The 13,885-nt window shown below is 73.7% G+C and overlaps 8 non-coding genes and 5 pseudogenes across 8 annotated transcripts; all 13 read right to left on the bottom strand.

Moving 5' to 3' along the window:
• Window positions 1-734: 734 nt before the first annotated feature.
• On the bottom strand, window positions 735-853 carry LOC133102821 (5S ribosomal RNA). Its single transcript, XR_009703103.1, has one exon. It is a non-coding gene; the product is annotated as a 5S ribosomal RNA (ribosomal RNA).
• Window positions 854-1,771: 918 nt separating this feature from the next.
• LOC133102828 (5S ribosomal RNA) lies at window positions 1,772-1,890 on the bottom strand. The gene has a single exon (XR_009703104.1). It is a non-coding gene; the product is annotated as a 5S ribosomal RNA (ribosomal RNA).
• Window positions 1,891-2,799: 909 nt separating this feature from the next.
• Window positions 2,800-2,918, bottom strand: LOC133077698 (5S ribosomal RNA; annotated as a pseudogene).
• Window positions 2,919-3,864: 946 nt separating this feature from the next.
• LOC133102831 (5S ribosomal RNA) lies at window positions 3,865-3,983 on the bottom strand. The gene has a single exon (XR_009703105.1). It is a non-coding gene; the product is annotated as a 5S ribosomal RNA (ribosomal RNA).
• A 918-nt stretch (window positions 3,984-4,901) lies between these two features.
• Window positions 4,902-5,020, bottom strand: LOC133102836 (5S ribosomal RNA). Its single transcript, XR_009703106.1, has one exon. It is a non-coding gene; the product is annotated as a 5S ribosomal RNA (ribosomal RNA).
• A 909-nt stretch (window positions 5,021-5,929) lies between these two features.
• On the bottom strand, window positions 5,930-6,048 carry LOC133077706 (5S ribosomal RNA; annotated as a pseudogene).
• Window positions 6,049-6,994: 946 nt separating this feature from the next.
• LOC133102838 (5S ribosomal RNA) lies at window positions 6,995-7,113 on the bottom strand. Its single transcript, XR_009703107.1, has one exon. It is a non-coding gene; the product is annotated as a 5S ribosomal RNA (ribosomal RNA).
• A 918-nt stretch (window positions 7,114-8,031) lies between these two features.
• LOC133102842 (5S ribosomal RNA) lies at window positions 8,032-8,150 on the bottom strand. The gene has a single exon (XR_009703108.1). It is a non-coding gene; the product is annotated as a 5S ribosomal RNA (ribosomal RNA).
• A 909-nt stretch (window positions 8,151-9,059) lies between these two features.
• Window positions 9,060-9,178, bottom strand: LOC133077714 (5S ribosomal RNA; annotated as a pseudogene).
• Window positions 9,179-10,124: 946 nt separating this feature from the next.
• Window positions 10,125-10,243, bottom strand: LOC133102849 (5S ribosomal RNA). The gene has a single exon (XR_009703111.1). It is a non-coding gene; the product is annotated as a 5S ribosomal RNA (ribosomal RNA).
• Window positions 10,244-11,161: 918 nt separating this feature from the next.
• LOC133102855 (5S ribosomal RNA) lies at window positions 11,162-11,280 on the bottom strand. The gene has a single exon (XR_009703112.1). It is a non-coding gene; the product is annotated as a 5S ribosomal RNA (ribosomal RNA).
• Window positions 11,281-12,189: 909 nt separating this feature from the next.
• On the bottom strand, window positions 12,190-12,308 carry LOC133077730 (5S ribosomal RNA; annotated as a pseudogene).
• Window positions 12,309-13,216: 908 nt separating this feature from the next.
• Window positions 13,217-13,335, bottom strand: LOC133077738 (5S ribosomal RNA; annotated as a pseudogene).
• Between the last annotated feature and the right edge of the window lie 550 nt (window positions 13,336-13,885).

Here is a 13,885-nt window from a genome sequence, read left to right on the forward strand (position 1 = left end):
CGCCCCAGAGCCGCTCAACGCTCACAGGACTTGGCCCCGGAGGCTTAAGGGCCTGTGGCCCTCGGTCCCTTGTGCATTCCCCACCCTGTCAATCCACACAGTGCTAGGCGCAGCCCAGCCACGGCCTGGCCGGCCCGCCTGCCCAACGGCAGTTGGCCCGAAGCCACTGGGAGCCACCATTGAGCCGGCACGGCCCCTTAGACACAGCAACGCCACCCTTGCCCCCACGCCAACTGCCGAGCAAAGTTCCCGGCGCCTGGTGTCTAGCCAGCCCAGCGAACCGGTCCCAGCCCACGACCCCGCTCCCACTCTCGGCCGTGGCGAAGTGGCAAAGGGTGGGCTTTTTCCGGAGGGAGCTGTGGAGAGACACACGGGCAGACAGGGGGCTGCGGCGCGGCTGGGCTCCGGTGGGGGCGGCCAAGTGCAGGTCGAGGGCTTCGTGGGCCGCACGGACGGCACCCCGGCCTGCGGCGGAGTCTGGGTCCGGGCCAGCCACCACGGGAGCGGCTGGGGTGGCGGCTGCCTTCCAGGGCCGCCTTCTGGCCGCCTGGCCGGCCAGGCCGGCGCGGAGCGCCCCCTCTGGCGCGCTGTGGTGGGAGGGGCCGGAGGAGGTGGGGCCTGCAGCGCTGCCCGGCGGGGGCGGGGGCGGGGGCGGAGGCAGCGGCCTCGGCCTTGGCCTCGGCCTCGGCCTAGGCCGCGGGCGACTAAAGGAGAAGGCGGAGCGGGAGGCAAAAAGCCTACAGCACCCGGTATTCCCAGGCGGTCTCCCATCCAAGTACTAACCAGGCCCGACCCTGCTTAGCTTCCGAGATCAGACGAGATCGGGCGCGTTCAGGGTGGTATGGCCGTAGACGTTAAAAGGGGCCCGCGGAGTGCCTCTTGAGGCCCAGCTTCGCTGGCGCTTGCGCCTCCCCGCCAGCCCGGCGGCCAGCCCGCCCCGGCAGGGCCCCGCCGCCCGCCCAGGCAGGGCAACGGCGGCCTCGGGTACCAGGGGGGTGGCGGAGGGTTCGGCGACCTCCCAGCCCAGGGCGGGCGGGACCCACCAAACCGTTCGGCGCTTGGCGCCCCGCCCCAGATCCCGCACGTCGCTCACAGGGACGTGGCCCCGGAGGCTTCAGGGCCCGGGGCCCGCGGTCCCTTGGGCCTCCCCTCTGCCCGCCCACGCGGCGCTAGGCGCAGCCCAGCCGCAGCCCGGGCCGGCCCTCCTGCCCGACGGCAGTCGGCCCTTAACCCACTGGGAGCCACCATTGAGTCGGCACGGCCCCTTAGCCCCAGCAAGGCCACCCTTGCCCCCACGCCACCCGCCGAGCACAGGACCCGGCGCCTTGTGGCCGGCCGGCCCGGAGCACCGGCCCCGGCCCCCGCCCCCGCTCCCGCCCCCGGCCGTGGCGAAACGGCGGAGGGGGGGCTTTTTCCGGAGGGAGCTGTGGAGAGACACACCGGCAGATAGGTGGCTGCGCCGGGGCTGGGCGCTGGTGGGGGCGGCCAGGTGCAGGTCAAGGGGCTCGCGGGCCGCACGGCCGGCACCCGGGCCTGAGGCGGAGTCTGGGTTCAGGCCAGCCACCCCGGGAGCGGCTGGGATGCGGCTGCCTTCCAGGGCCGCCTTCTGGCCGCCTGGCCGGCCAGGCAGGCGGAGAGCGCCCCCTCTGGCGCGCTGTGGTGGGAGGGGCCGGAGGAGGTGGGGCCTGCAGCGGTGCCCGGCGGGGGCGGGGGCGGGGGCGGGGGCGGAGGCGGCGGGCGACTAAAGGAGAAGGCGGAGCGGGAGGCAAAAAGCCTACAGCACCCGGTATTCCCAGGCGGTCTCCCATCCAAGTACTAACCAGGCCCGACCCTGCTTAGCTTCCGAGATCAGACGAGATCGGGCGCGTTCAGGGTGGTATGGCCGTAGACGCAGGAGGGGCCCGCGCGGTGCCTCTTGAGGCCCAGCTTCGCTGGCGCCTGCGCCTTACCGCCATGCCGGCGGCCAGCCCTCTCCCGCAGGGCCCTGCCGCCCGCCCAGGCAGGCGACAGGAGGCCTCGGGGACCCGGGGGTGGCGGAGTGGTGGGCCACCTCGCAGCCCAGGGCGGGCGGGACGCTCCAGGCCCGTCGGCGCTTGGCGCCCCGCCGCAGATCCCGCTCGACGCTCACAGGGACGCGGCCCCGGAGGCTTCAGGGCCCGGCGGCCGCGGTCCCTTGGGCATCCCCCCCTGCCCGCCCACGCGGAGTTAGGCGCAGCCCGGCCACGGCCGGGCCGGCCCTCCGGCCGGGCAGCAGCTGGCCCGAAGCCACTGGGAGCCACCATGGAGTGGGCACGGCCCCTTAGCCCCAGCAAGGCCCCCCCTTGCCCCCACGCCGCCCGCCGAGCACAGGACCCCGGCCCTGGTGGCCGGCAGGCCCGGAGAAGCGGCCCCGGCCCCCGCCCCCGCTCCCGCCCCCGGCCGTGGCGAAACGGCGGAGGGGGGGCTTTTTCCGGAGGGAGCTGTGGAGAGACACACGGGCAGACAGGGGGCTGCGGCGCGGCTGGGCTCCGGTGGGGGCGGCCAAGTGCAGGTCGAGGGCCTCGCGGGCCGCACGGACGGCACCCCGGCCTGCGGCGGAGTCTGGGTCCGGGCCAGCCACCACGGGAGCGGCTGGGGTGGCGGCTGCCTTCCAGGGCCGCATTCTGGCCGCATGTCCAGCCAGCTCGGCGGGGAGCGATCCCTCCGGCGCGCTGTGTTGGGAGGGACGTGAGGAGGTGAGGCCTGCAGCGGTGCTCAGCGGGGGCGGAGGCGGCCTCGGCCGCGGGCCACTAAATGTCAAGGCGGAGCGGGAGGCAAAAAAGCCTACAGCACTCGGTATTCCCATGTGGTCTCCCATCCAGGTACGAAACAGGCCAGACCCTGATTAGCTTCCGAGATCAGACGAGGTGTGGTGCGTTCAGGGAGGTGTGGCCGTAGAATGCAGCGGGGGCCACGGTGTGCCTCTTGAGGCTTAGCTTCGCTGGTGCTGGCGACTTACCGCCAGCCCGGCAGCCAACCCTCTCCGGCGCGGCCCTGCCGTCCGCCCAGGCAAGCGACAGGAGGCCTCGAGGGCCCGGGGGTGGTGGAGTTGTGGGCGACTTCGCAGCTCAGGTCAGGCGGGACCCTCCAGGCCTGTAGGCGCTTGGCCCTCCGCCCCAGAGCCGCTCAACGCTCACAGGACTTGGCCCCGGAGGCTTAAGGGCCTGTGGCCCTCGGTCCCTTGTGCATTCCCCACCCTGTCAATCCACACAGTGCTAGGCGCAGCCCAGCCACGGCCTGGCCGGCCCGCCTGCCCAACGGCAGTTGGCCCGAAGCCACTGGGAGCCACCATTGAGCCGGCACGGCCCCTTAGACACAGCAACGCCACCCTTGCCCCCACGCCAACTGCCGAGCAAAGTTCCCGGCGCCTGGTGTCTAGCCAGCCCAGCGAACCGGTCCCAGCCCACGACCCCGCTCCCACTCTCGGCCGTGGCGAAGTGGCAAAGGGTGGGCTTTTTCCGGAGGGAGCTGTGGAGAGACACACGGGCAGACAGGGGGCTGCGGCGCGGCTGGGCTCCGGTGGGGGCGGCCAAGTGCAGGTCGAGGGCTTCGTGGGCCGCACGGACGGCACCCCGGCCTGCGGCGGAGTCTGGGTCCGGGCCAGCCACCACGGGAGCGGCTGGGGTGGCGGCTGCCTTCCAGGGCCGCCTTCTGGCCGCCTGGCCGGCCAGGCCGGCGCGGAGCGCCCCCTCTGGCGCGCTGTGGTGGGAGGGGCCGGAGGAGGTGGGGCCTGCAGCGCTGCCCGGCGGGGGCGGGGGCGGGGGCGGAGGCAGCGGCCTCGGCCTTGGCCTCGGCCTCGGCCTAGGCCGCGGGCGACTAAAGGAGAAGGCGGAGCGGGAGGCAAAAAGCCTACAGCACCCGGTATTCCCAGGCGGTCTCCCATCCAAGTACTAACCAGGCCCGACCCTGCTTAGCTTCCGAGATCAGACGAGATCGGGCGCGTTCAGGGTGGTATGGCCGTAGACGTTAAAAGGGGCCCGCGGAGTGCCTCTTGAGGCCCAGCTTCGCTGGCGCTTGCGCCTCCCCGCCAGCCCGGCGGCCAGCCCGCCCCGGCAGGGCCCCGCCGCCCGCCCAGGCAGGGCAACGGCGGCCTCGGGTACCAGGGGGGTGGCGGAGGGTTCGGCGACCTCCCAGCCCAGGGCGGGCGGGACCCACCAAACCGTTCGGCGCTTGGCGCCCCGCCCCAGATCCCGCACGTCGCTCACAGGGACGTGGCCCCGGAGGCTTCAGGGCCCGGGGCCCGCGGTCCCTTGGGCCTCCCCTCTGCCCGCCCACGCGGCGCTAGGCGCAGCCCAGCCGCAGCCCGGGCCGGCCCTCCTGCCCGACGGCAGTCGGCCCTTAACCCACTGGGAGCCACCATTGAGTCGGCACGGCCCCTTAGCCCCAGCAAGGCCACCCTTGCCCCCACGCCACCCGCCGAGCACAGGACCCGGCGCCTTGTGGCCGGCCGGCCCGGAGCACCGGCCCCGGCCCCCGCCCCCGCTCCCGCCCCCGGCCGTGGCGAAACGGCGGAGGGGGGGCTTTTTCCGGAGGGAGCTGTGGAGAGACACACCGGCAGATAGGTGGCTGCGCCGGGGCTGGGCGCTGGTGGGGGCGGCCAGGTGCAGGTCAAGGGGCTCGCGGGCCGCACGGCCGGCACCCGGGCCTGAGGCGGAGTCTGGGTTCAGGCCAGCCACCCCGGGAGCGGCTGGGATGCGGCTGCCTTCCAGGGCCGCCTTCTGGCCGCCTGGCCGGCCAGGCAGGCGGAGAGCGCCCCCTCTGGCGCGCTGTGGTGGGAGGGGCCGGAGGAGGTGGGGCCTGCAGCGGTGCCCGGCGGGGGCGGGGGCGGGGGCGGGGGCGGAGGCGGCGGGCGACTAAAGGAGAAGGCGGAGCGGGAGGCAAAAAGCCTACAGCACCCGGTATTCCCAGGCGGTCTCCCATCCAAGTACTAACCAGGCCCGACCCTGCTTAGCTTCCGAGATCAGACGAGATCGGGCGCGTTCAGGGTGGTATGGCCGTAGACGCAGGAGGGGCCCGCGCGGTGCCTCTTGAGGCCCAGCTTCGCTGGCGCCTGCGCCTTACCGCCATGCCGGCGGACAGCCCTCTCCCGCAGGGCCCTGCCGCCCGCCCAGGCAGGCGACAGGAGGCCTCGGGGACCCGGGGGTGGCGGAGTGGTGGGCCACCTCGCAGCCCAGGGCGGGCGGGACGCTCCAGGCCCGTCGGCGCTTGGCGCCCCGCCGCAGATCCCGCTCGACGCTCACAGGGACGCGGCCCCGGAGGCTTCAGGGCCCGGCGGCCGCGGTCCCTTGGGCATCCCCCCCTGCCCGCCCACGCGGAGTTAGGCGCAGCCCGGCCACGGCCGGGCCGGCCCTCCGGCCGGGCAGCAGCTGGCCCGAAGCCACTGGGAGCCACCATGGAGTGGGCACGGCCCCTTAGCCCCAGCAAGGCCCCCCCTTGCCCCCACGCCGCCCGCCGAGCACAGGACCCCGGCCCTGGTGGCCGGCAGGCCCGGAGAAGCGGCCCCGGCCCCCGCCCCCGCTCCCGCCCCCGGCCGTGGCGAAACGGCGGAGGGGGGGCTTTTTCCGGAGGGAGCTGTGGAGAGACACACGGGCAGACAGGGGGCTGCGGCGCGGCTGGGCTCCGGTGGGGGCGGCCAAGTGCAGGTCGAGGGCCTCGCGGGCCGCACGGACGGCACCCCGGCCTGCGGCGGAGTCTGGGTCCAGGCCAGCCACCACGGGAGCGGCTGGGGTGGCGGCTGCCTTCCAGGGCCGCATTCTGGCCGCATGTCCAGCCAGCTCGGCGGGGAGCGATCCCTCCGGCGCGCTGTGTTGGGAGGGACGTGAGGAGGTGAGGCCTGCAGCGGTGCTCAGCGGGGGCGGAGGCGGCCTCGGCCGCGGGCCACTAAATGTCAAGGCGGAGCGGGAGGCAAAAAAGCCTACAGCACTCGGTATTCCCATGTGGTCTCCCATCCAGGTACGAAACAGGCCAGACCCTGATTAGCTTCCGAGATCAGACGAGGTGTGGTGCGTTCAGGGAGGTGTGGCCGTAGAATGCAGCGGGGGCCACGGTGTGCCTCTTGAGGCTTAGCTTCGCTGGTGCTGGCGACTTACCGCCAGCCCGGCAGCCAACCCTCTCCGGCGCGGCCCTGCCGTCCGCCCAGGCAAGCGACAGGAGGCCTCGAGGGCCCGGGGGTGGTGGAGTTGTGGGCGACTTCGCAGCTCAGGTCAGGCGGGACCCTCCAGGCCTGTAGGCGCTTGGCCCTCCACCCCAGAGCCGCTCAACGCTCACAGGACTTGGCCCCGGAGGCTTAAGGGCCTGTGGCCCTCGGTCCCTTGTGCATTCCCCACCCTGTCAATCCACACAGTGCTAGGCGCAGCCCAGCCACGGCCTGGCCGGCCCGCCTGCCCAACGGCAGTTGGCCCGAAGCCACTGGGAGCCACCATTGAGCCGGCACGGCCCCTTAGACACAGCAACGCCACCCTTGCCCCCACGCCAACTGCCGAGCAAAGTTCCCGGCGCCTGGTGTCTAGCCAGCCCAGCGAACCGGTCCCAGCCCACGACCCCGCTCCCACTCTCGGCCGTGGCGAAGTGGCAAAGGGTGGGCTTTTTCCGGAGGGAGCTGTGGAGAGACACACGGGCAGACAGGGGGCTGCGGCGCGGCTGGGCTCCGGTGGGGGCGGCCAAGTGCAGGTCGAGGGCTTCGTGGGCCGCACGGACGGCACCCCGGCCTGCGGCGGAGTCTGGGTCCGGGCCAGCCACCACGGGAGCGGCTGGGGTGGCGGCTGCCTTCCAGGGCCGCCTTCTGGCCGCCTGGCCGGCCAGGCCGGCGCGGAGCGCCCCCTCTGGCGCGCTGTGGTGGGAGGGGCCGGAGGAGGTGGGGCCTGCAGCGCTGCCCGGCGGGGGCGGGGGCGGGGGCGGAGGCAGCGGCCTCGGCCTTGGCCTCGGCCTCGGCCTAGGCCGCGGGCGACTAAAGGAGAAGGCGGAGCGGGAGGCAAAAAGCCTACAGCACCCGGTATTCCCAGGCGGTCTCCCATCCAAGTACTAACCAGGCCCGACCCTGCTTAGCTTCCGAGATCAGACGAGATCGGGCGCGTTCAGGGTGGTATGGCCGTAGACGTTAAAAGGGGCCCGCGGAGTGCCTCTTGAGGCCCAGCTTCGCTGGCGCTTGCGCCTCCCCGCCAGCCCGGCGGCCAGCCCGCCCCGGCAGGGCCCCGCCGCCCGCCCAGGCAGGGCAACGGCGGCCTCGGGTACCAGGGGGGTGGCGGAGGGTTCGGCGACCTCCCAGCCCAGGGCGGGCGGGACCCACCAAACCGTTCGGCGCTTGGCGCCCCGCCCCAGATCCCGCACGTCGCTCACAGGGACGTGGCCCCGGAGGCTTCAGGGCCCGGGGCCCGCGGTCCCTTGGGCCTCCCCTCTGCCCGCCCACGCGGCGCTAGGCGCAGCCCAGCCGCAGCCCGGGCCGGCCCTCCTGCCCGACGGCAGTCGGCCCTTAACCCACTGGGAGCCACCATTGAGTCGGCACGGCCCCTTAGCCCCAGCAAGGCCACCCTTGCCCCCACGCCACCCGCCGAGCACAGGACCCGGCGCCTTGTGGCCGGCCGGCCCGGAGCACCGGCCCCGGCCCCCGCCCCCGCTCCCGCCCCCGGCCGTGGCGAAACGGCGGAGGGGGGGCTTTTTCCGGAGGGAGCTGTGGAGAGACACACCGGCAGATAGGTGGCTGCGCCGGGGCTGGGCGCTGGTGGGGGCGGCCAGGTGCAGGTCAAGGGGCTCGCGGGCCGCACGGCCGGCACCCGGGCCTGAGGCGGAGTCTGGGTTCAGGCCAGCCACCCCGGGAGCGGCTGGGATGCGGCTGCCTTCCAGGGCCGCCTTCTGGCCGCCTGGCCGGCCAGGCAGGCGGAGAGCGCCCCCTCTGGCGCGCTGTGGTGGGAGGGGCCGGAGGAGGTGGGGCCTGCAGCGGTGCCCGGCGGGGGCGGGGGCGGGGGCGGGGGCGGAGGCGGCGGGCGACTAAAGGAGAAGGCGGAGCGGGAGGCAAAAAGCCTACAGCACCCGGTATTCCCAGGCGGTCTCCCATCCAAGTACTAACCAGGCCCGACCCTGCTTAGCTTCCGAGATCAGACGAGATCGGGCGCGTTCAGGGTGGTATGGCCGTAGACGCAGGAGGGGCCCGCGCGGTGCCTCTTGAGGCCCAGCTTCGCTGGCGCCTGCGCCTTACCGCCATGCCGGCGGCCAGCCCTCTCCCGCAGGGCCCTGCCGCCCGCCCAGGCAGGCGACAGGAGGCCTCGGGGACCCGGGGGTGGCGGAGTGGTGGGCCACCTCGCAGCCCAGGGCGGGCGGGACGCTCCAGGCCCGTCGGCGCTTGGCGCCCCGCCGCAGATCCCGCTCGACGCTCACAGGGACGCGGCCCCGGAGGCTTCAGGGCCCGGCGGCCGCGGTCCCTTGGGCATCCCCCCCTGCCCGCCCACGCGGAGTTAGGCGCAGCCCGGCCACGGCCGGGCCGGCCCTCCGGCCGGGCAGCAGCTGGCCCGAAGCCACTGGGAGCCACCATGGAGTGGGCACGGCCCCTTAGCCCCAGCAAGGCCCCCCCTTGCCCCCACGCCGCCCGCCGAGCACAGGACCCCGGCCCTGGTGGCCGGCAGGCCCGGAGAAGCGGCCCCGGCCCCCGCCCCCGCTCCCGCCCCCGGCCGTGGCGAAACGGCGGAGGGGGGGCTTTTTCCGGAGGGAGCTGTGGAGAGACACACGGGCAGACAGGGGGCTGCGGCGCGGCTGGGCTCCGGTGGGGGCGGCCAAGTGCAGGTCGAGGGCCTCGCGGGCCGCACGGACGGCACCCCGGCCTGCGGCGGAGTCTGGGTCCGGGCCAGCCACCACGGGAGCGGCTGGGGTGGCGGCTGCCTTCCAGGGCCGCATTCTGGCCGCATGTCCAGCCAGCTCGGCGGGGAGCGATCCCTCCGGCGCGCTGTGTTGGGAGGGACGTGAGGAGGTGAGGCCTGCAGCGGTGCTCAGCGGGGGCGGAGGCGGCCTCGGCCGCGGGCCACTAAATGTCAAGGCGGAGCGGGAGGCAAAAAAGCCTACAGCACTCGGTATTCCCATGTGGTCTCCCATCCAGGTACGAAACAGGCCAGACCCTGATTAGCTTCCGAGATCAGACGAGGTGTGGTGCGTTCAGGGAGGTGTGGCCGTAGAATGCAGCGGGGGCCACGGTGTGCCTCTTGAGGCTTAGCTTCGCTGGTGCTGGCGACTTACCGCCAGCCCGGCAGCCAACCCTCTCCGGCGCGGCCCTGCCGTCCGCCCAGGCAAGCGACAGGAGGCCTCGAGGGCCCGGGGGTGGTGGAGTTGTGGGCGACTTCGCAGCTCAGGTCAGGCGGGACCCTCCAGGCCTGTAGGCGCTTGGCCCTCCGCCCCAGAGCCGCTCAACGCTCACAGGACTTGGCCCCGGAGGCTTAAGGGCCTGTGGCCCTCGGTCCCTTGTGCATTCCCCACCCTGTCAATCCACACAGTGCTAGGCGCAGCCCAGCCACGGCCTGGCCGGCCCGCCTGCCCAACGGCAGTTGGCCCGAAGCCACTGGGAGCCACCATTGAGCCGGCACGGCCCCTTAGACACAGCAACGCCACCCTTGCCCCCACGCCAACTGCCGAGCAAAGTTCCCGGCGCCTGGTGTCTAGCCAGCCCAGCGAACCGGTCCCAGCCCACGACCCCGCTCCCACTCTCGGCCGTGGCGAAGTGGCAAAGGGTGGGCTTTTTCCGGAGGGAGCTGTGGAGAGACACACGGGCAGACAGGGGGCTGCGGCGCGGCTGGGCTCCGGTGGGGGCGGCCAAGTGCAGGTCGAGGGCTTCGTGGGCCGCACGGACGGCACCCCGGCCTGCGGCGGAGTCTGGGTCCGGGCCAGCCACCACGGGAGCGGCTGGGGTGGCGGCTGCCTTCCAGGGCCGCCTTCTGGCCGCCTGGCCGGCCAGGCCGGCGCGGAGCGCCCCCTCTGGCGCGCTGTGGTGGGAGGGGCCGGAGGAGGTGGGGCCTGCAGCGCTGCCCGGCGGGGGCGGGGGCGGGGGCGGAGGCAGCGGCCTCGGCCTTGGCCTCGGCCTCGGCCTAGGCCGCGGGCGACTAAAGGAGAAGGCGGAGCGGGAGGCAAAAAGCCTACAGCACCCGGTATTCCCAGGCGGTCTCCCATCCAAGTACTAACCAGGCCCGACCCTGCTTAGCTTCCGAGATCAGACGAGATCGGGCGCGTTCAGGGTGGTATGGCCGTAGACGTTAAAAGGGGCCCGCGGAGTGCCTCTTGAGGCCCAGCTTCGCTGGCGCTTGCGCCTCCCCGCCAGCCCGGCGGCCAGCCCGCCCCGGCAGGGCCCCGCCGCCCGCCCAGGCAGGGCAACGGCGGCCTCGGGTACCAGGGGGGTGGCGGAGGGTTCGGCGACCTCCCAGCCCAGGGCGGGCGGGACCCACCAAACCGTTCGGCGCTTGGCGCCCCGCCCCAGATCCCGCACGTCGCTCACAGGGACGTGGCCCCGGAGGCTTCAGGGCCCGGGGCCCGCGGTCCCTTGGGCCTCCCCTCTGCCCGCCCACGCGGCGCTAGGCGCAGCCCAGCCGCAGCCCGGGCCGGCCCTCCTGCCCGACGGCAGTCGGCCCTTAACCCACTGGGAGCCACCATTGAGTCGGCACGGCCCCTTAGCCCCAGCAAGGCCACCCTTGCCCCCACGCCACCCGCCGAGCACAGGACCCGGCGCCTTGTGGCCGGCCGGCCCGGAGCACCGGCCCCGGCCCCCGCCCCCGCTCCCGCCCCCGGCCGTGGCGAAACGGCGGAGGGGGGGCTTTTTCCGGAGGGAGCTGTGGAGAGACACACCGGCAGATAGGTGGCTGCGCCGGGGCTGGGCGCTGGTGGGGGCGGCCAGGTGCAGGTCAAGGGGCTCGCGGGCCGCACGGCCGGCACCCGGGCCTGAGGCGGAGTCTGGGTTCAGGCCAGCCACCCCGGGAGCGGCTGGGATGCGGCTGCCTTCCAGGGCCGCCTTCTGGCCGCCTGGCCGGCCAGGCAGGCGGAGAGCGCCCCCTCTGGCGCGCTGTGGTGGGAGGGGCCGGAGGAGGTGGGGCCTGCAGCGGTGCCCGGCGGGGGCGGGGGCGGGGGCGGGGGCGGAGGCGGCGGGCGACTAAAGGAGAAGGCGGAGCGGGAGGCAAAAAGCCTACAGCACCCGGTATTCCCAGGCGGTCTCCCATCCAAGTACTAACCAGGCCCGACCCTGCTTAGCTTCCGAGATCAGACGAGATCGGGCGCGTTCAGGGTGGTATGGCCGTAGACGCAGGAGGGGCCCGCGCGGTGCCTCTTGAGGCCCAGCTTCGCTGGCGCCTGCGCCTTACCGCCATGCCGGCGGCCAGCCCTCTCCCGCAGGGCCCTGCCGCCCGCCCAGGCAGGCGACAGGAGGCCTCGGGGACCCGGGGGTGGCGGAGTGGTGGGCCACCTCGCAGCCCAGGGCGGGCGGGACGCTCCAGGCCCGTCGGCGCTTGGCGCCCCGCCGCAGATCCCGCTCGACGCTCACAGGGACGCGGCCCCGGAGGCTTCAGGGCCCGGCGGCCGCGGTCCCTTGGGCATCCCCCCCTGCCCGCCCACGCGGAGTTAGGCGCAGCCCGGCCACGGCCGGGCCGGCCCTCCGGCCGGGCAGCAGCTGGCCCGAAGCCACTGGGAGCCACCATGGAGTGGGCACGGCCCCTTAGCCCCAGCAAGGCCCCCCCTTGCCCCCACGCCGCCCGCCGAGCACAGGACCCCGGCCCTGGTGGCCGGCAGGCCCGGAGAAGCGGCCCCGGCCCCCGCCCCCGCTCCCGCCCCCGGCCGTGGCGAAACGGCGGAGGGGGGGCTTTTTCCGGAGGGAGCTGTGGAGAGACACACGGGCAGACAGGGGGCTGCGGCGCGGCTGGGCTCCGGTGGGGGCGGCCAAGTGCAGGTCGAGGGCCTCGCGGGCCGCACGGACGGCACCCCGGCCTGCGGCGGAGTCTGGGTCCGGGCCAGCCACCACGGGAGCGGCTGGGGTGGCGGCTGCCTTCCAGGGCCGCATTCTGGCCGCATGTCCAGCCAGCTCGGCGGGGAGCGATCCCTCCGGCGCGCTGTGTTGGGAGGGACGTGAGGAGGTGAGGCCTGCAGCGGTGCTCAGCGGGGGCGGAGGCGGCCTCGGCCGCGGGCCACTAAATGTCAAGGCGGAGCGGGAGGCAAAAAAGCCTACAGCACTCGGTATTCCCATGTGGTCTCCCATCCAGGTACGAAACAGGCCAGACCCTGATTAGCTTCCGAGATCAGACGAGGTGTGGTGCGTTCAGGGAGGTGTGGCCGTAGAATGCAGCGGGGGCCACGGTGTGCCTCTTGAGGCTTAGCTTCGCTGGTGCTGGCGACTTACCGCCAGCCCGGCAGCCAACCCTCTCCGGCGCGGCCCTGCCGTCCGCCCAGGCAAGCGACAGGAGGCCTCGAGGGCCCGGGGGTGGTGGAGTTGTGGGCGACTTCGCAGCTCAGGTCAGGCGGGACCCTCCAGGCCTGTAGGCGCTTGGCCCTCCGCCCCAGAGCCGCTCAACGCTCACAGGACTTGGCCCCGGAGGCTTAAGGGCCTGTGGCCCTCGGTCCCTTGTGCATTCCCCACCCTGTCAATCCACACAGTGCTAGGCGCAGCCCAGCCACGGCCTGGCCGGCCCGCCTGCCCAACGGCAGTTGGCCCGAAGCCACTGGGAGCCACCATTGAGCCGGCACGGCCCCTTAGACACAGCAACGCCACCCTTGCCCCCACGCCAACTGCCGAGCAAAGTTCCCGGCGCCTGGTGTCTAGCCAGCCCAGCGAACCGGTCCCAGCCCACGACCCCGCTCCCACTCTCGGCCGTGGCGAAGTGGCAAAGGGTGGGCTTTTTCCGGAGGGAGCTGTGGAGAGACACACGGGCAGACAGGGGGCTGCGGCGCGGCTGGGCTCCGGTGGGGGCGGCCAAGTGCAGGTCGAGGGCTTCGTGGGCCGCACGGACGGCACCCCGGCCTGCGGCGGAGTCTGGGTCCGGGCCAGCCACCACGGGAGCGGCTGGGGTGGCGGCTGCCTTCCAGGGCCGCATTCTGGCCGCATGTCCAGCCAGCTCGGCGGGGAGCGATCCCTCCGGCGCGCTGTGTTCGGAGGGACGTGAGGAGGTGAGGCCTGCAGCGGTGCTCAGCGGGGGCGGAGGCGGCCTCGACCGCGGGCCACTAAATGTCAAGGCGGAGCGGGAGGCAAAAAAGCCTACAGCACTCGGTATTCCCATGTGGTCTCCCATCCAGGTACGAAACAGGCCAGACCCTGATTAGCTTCCGAGATCAGACGAGGTGTGGTGCGTTCAGGGAGGTGTGGCCGTAGAATGCAGCGGGGGCCACGGTGTGCCTCTTGAGGCTTAGCTTCGCTGGTGCTGGCGACTTACCGCCAGCCCGGCAGCCAACCCTCTCCGGCGCGGCCCTGCCGTCCGCCCAGGCAAGCGACAGGAGGCCTCGAGGGCCCGGGGGTGGTGGAGTTGTGGGCGACTTCGCAGCTCAGGTCAGGCGGGACCCTCCAGGCCTGTAGGCGCTTGGCCCTCCGCCCCAGAGCCGCTCAACGCTCACAGGACTTGGCCCCGGAGGCTTAAGGGCCTGTGGCCCTCGGTCCCTTGTGCATTCCCCACCCTGTCAATCCACACAGTGCTAGGCGCAGCCCAGCCACGGCCTGGCCGGCCTGCCTGCCCAACGGCAGTTGGCCCGAAGCCACTGGGAGCCACCATTGAGCCGGCACGGCCCCTTAGACACAGCAACGCCACCCTTGCCCCCACGCCAACTGCCGAGCAAAGTTCCCGGCGCCTGGTGTCTAGCCAGCCCAGCGAACCGGTCCCAGCCCACGACCCCGCTCCCACTCTCGGCCGTGGCGAAGTGGCAAAGGGTG

This window comes from Eubalaena glacialis, chromosome 1 (genome assembly GCF_028564815.1).
Source record: "Eubalaena glacialis isolate mEubGla1 chromosome 1, mEubGla1.1.hap2.+ XY, whole genome shotgun sequence".
Classification (NCBI taxonomy): Eukaryota; Metazoa; Chordata; class Mammalia; order Artiodactyla; family Balaenidae; genus Eubalaena; species Eubalaena glacialis.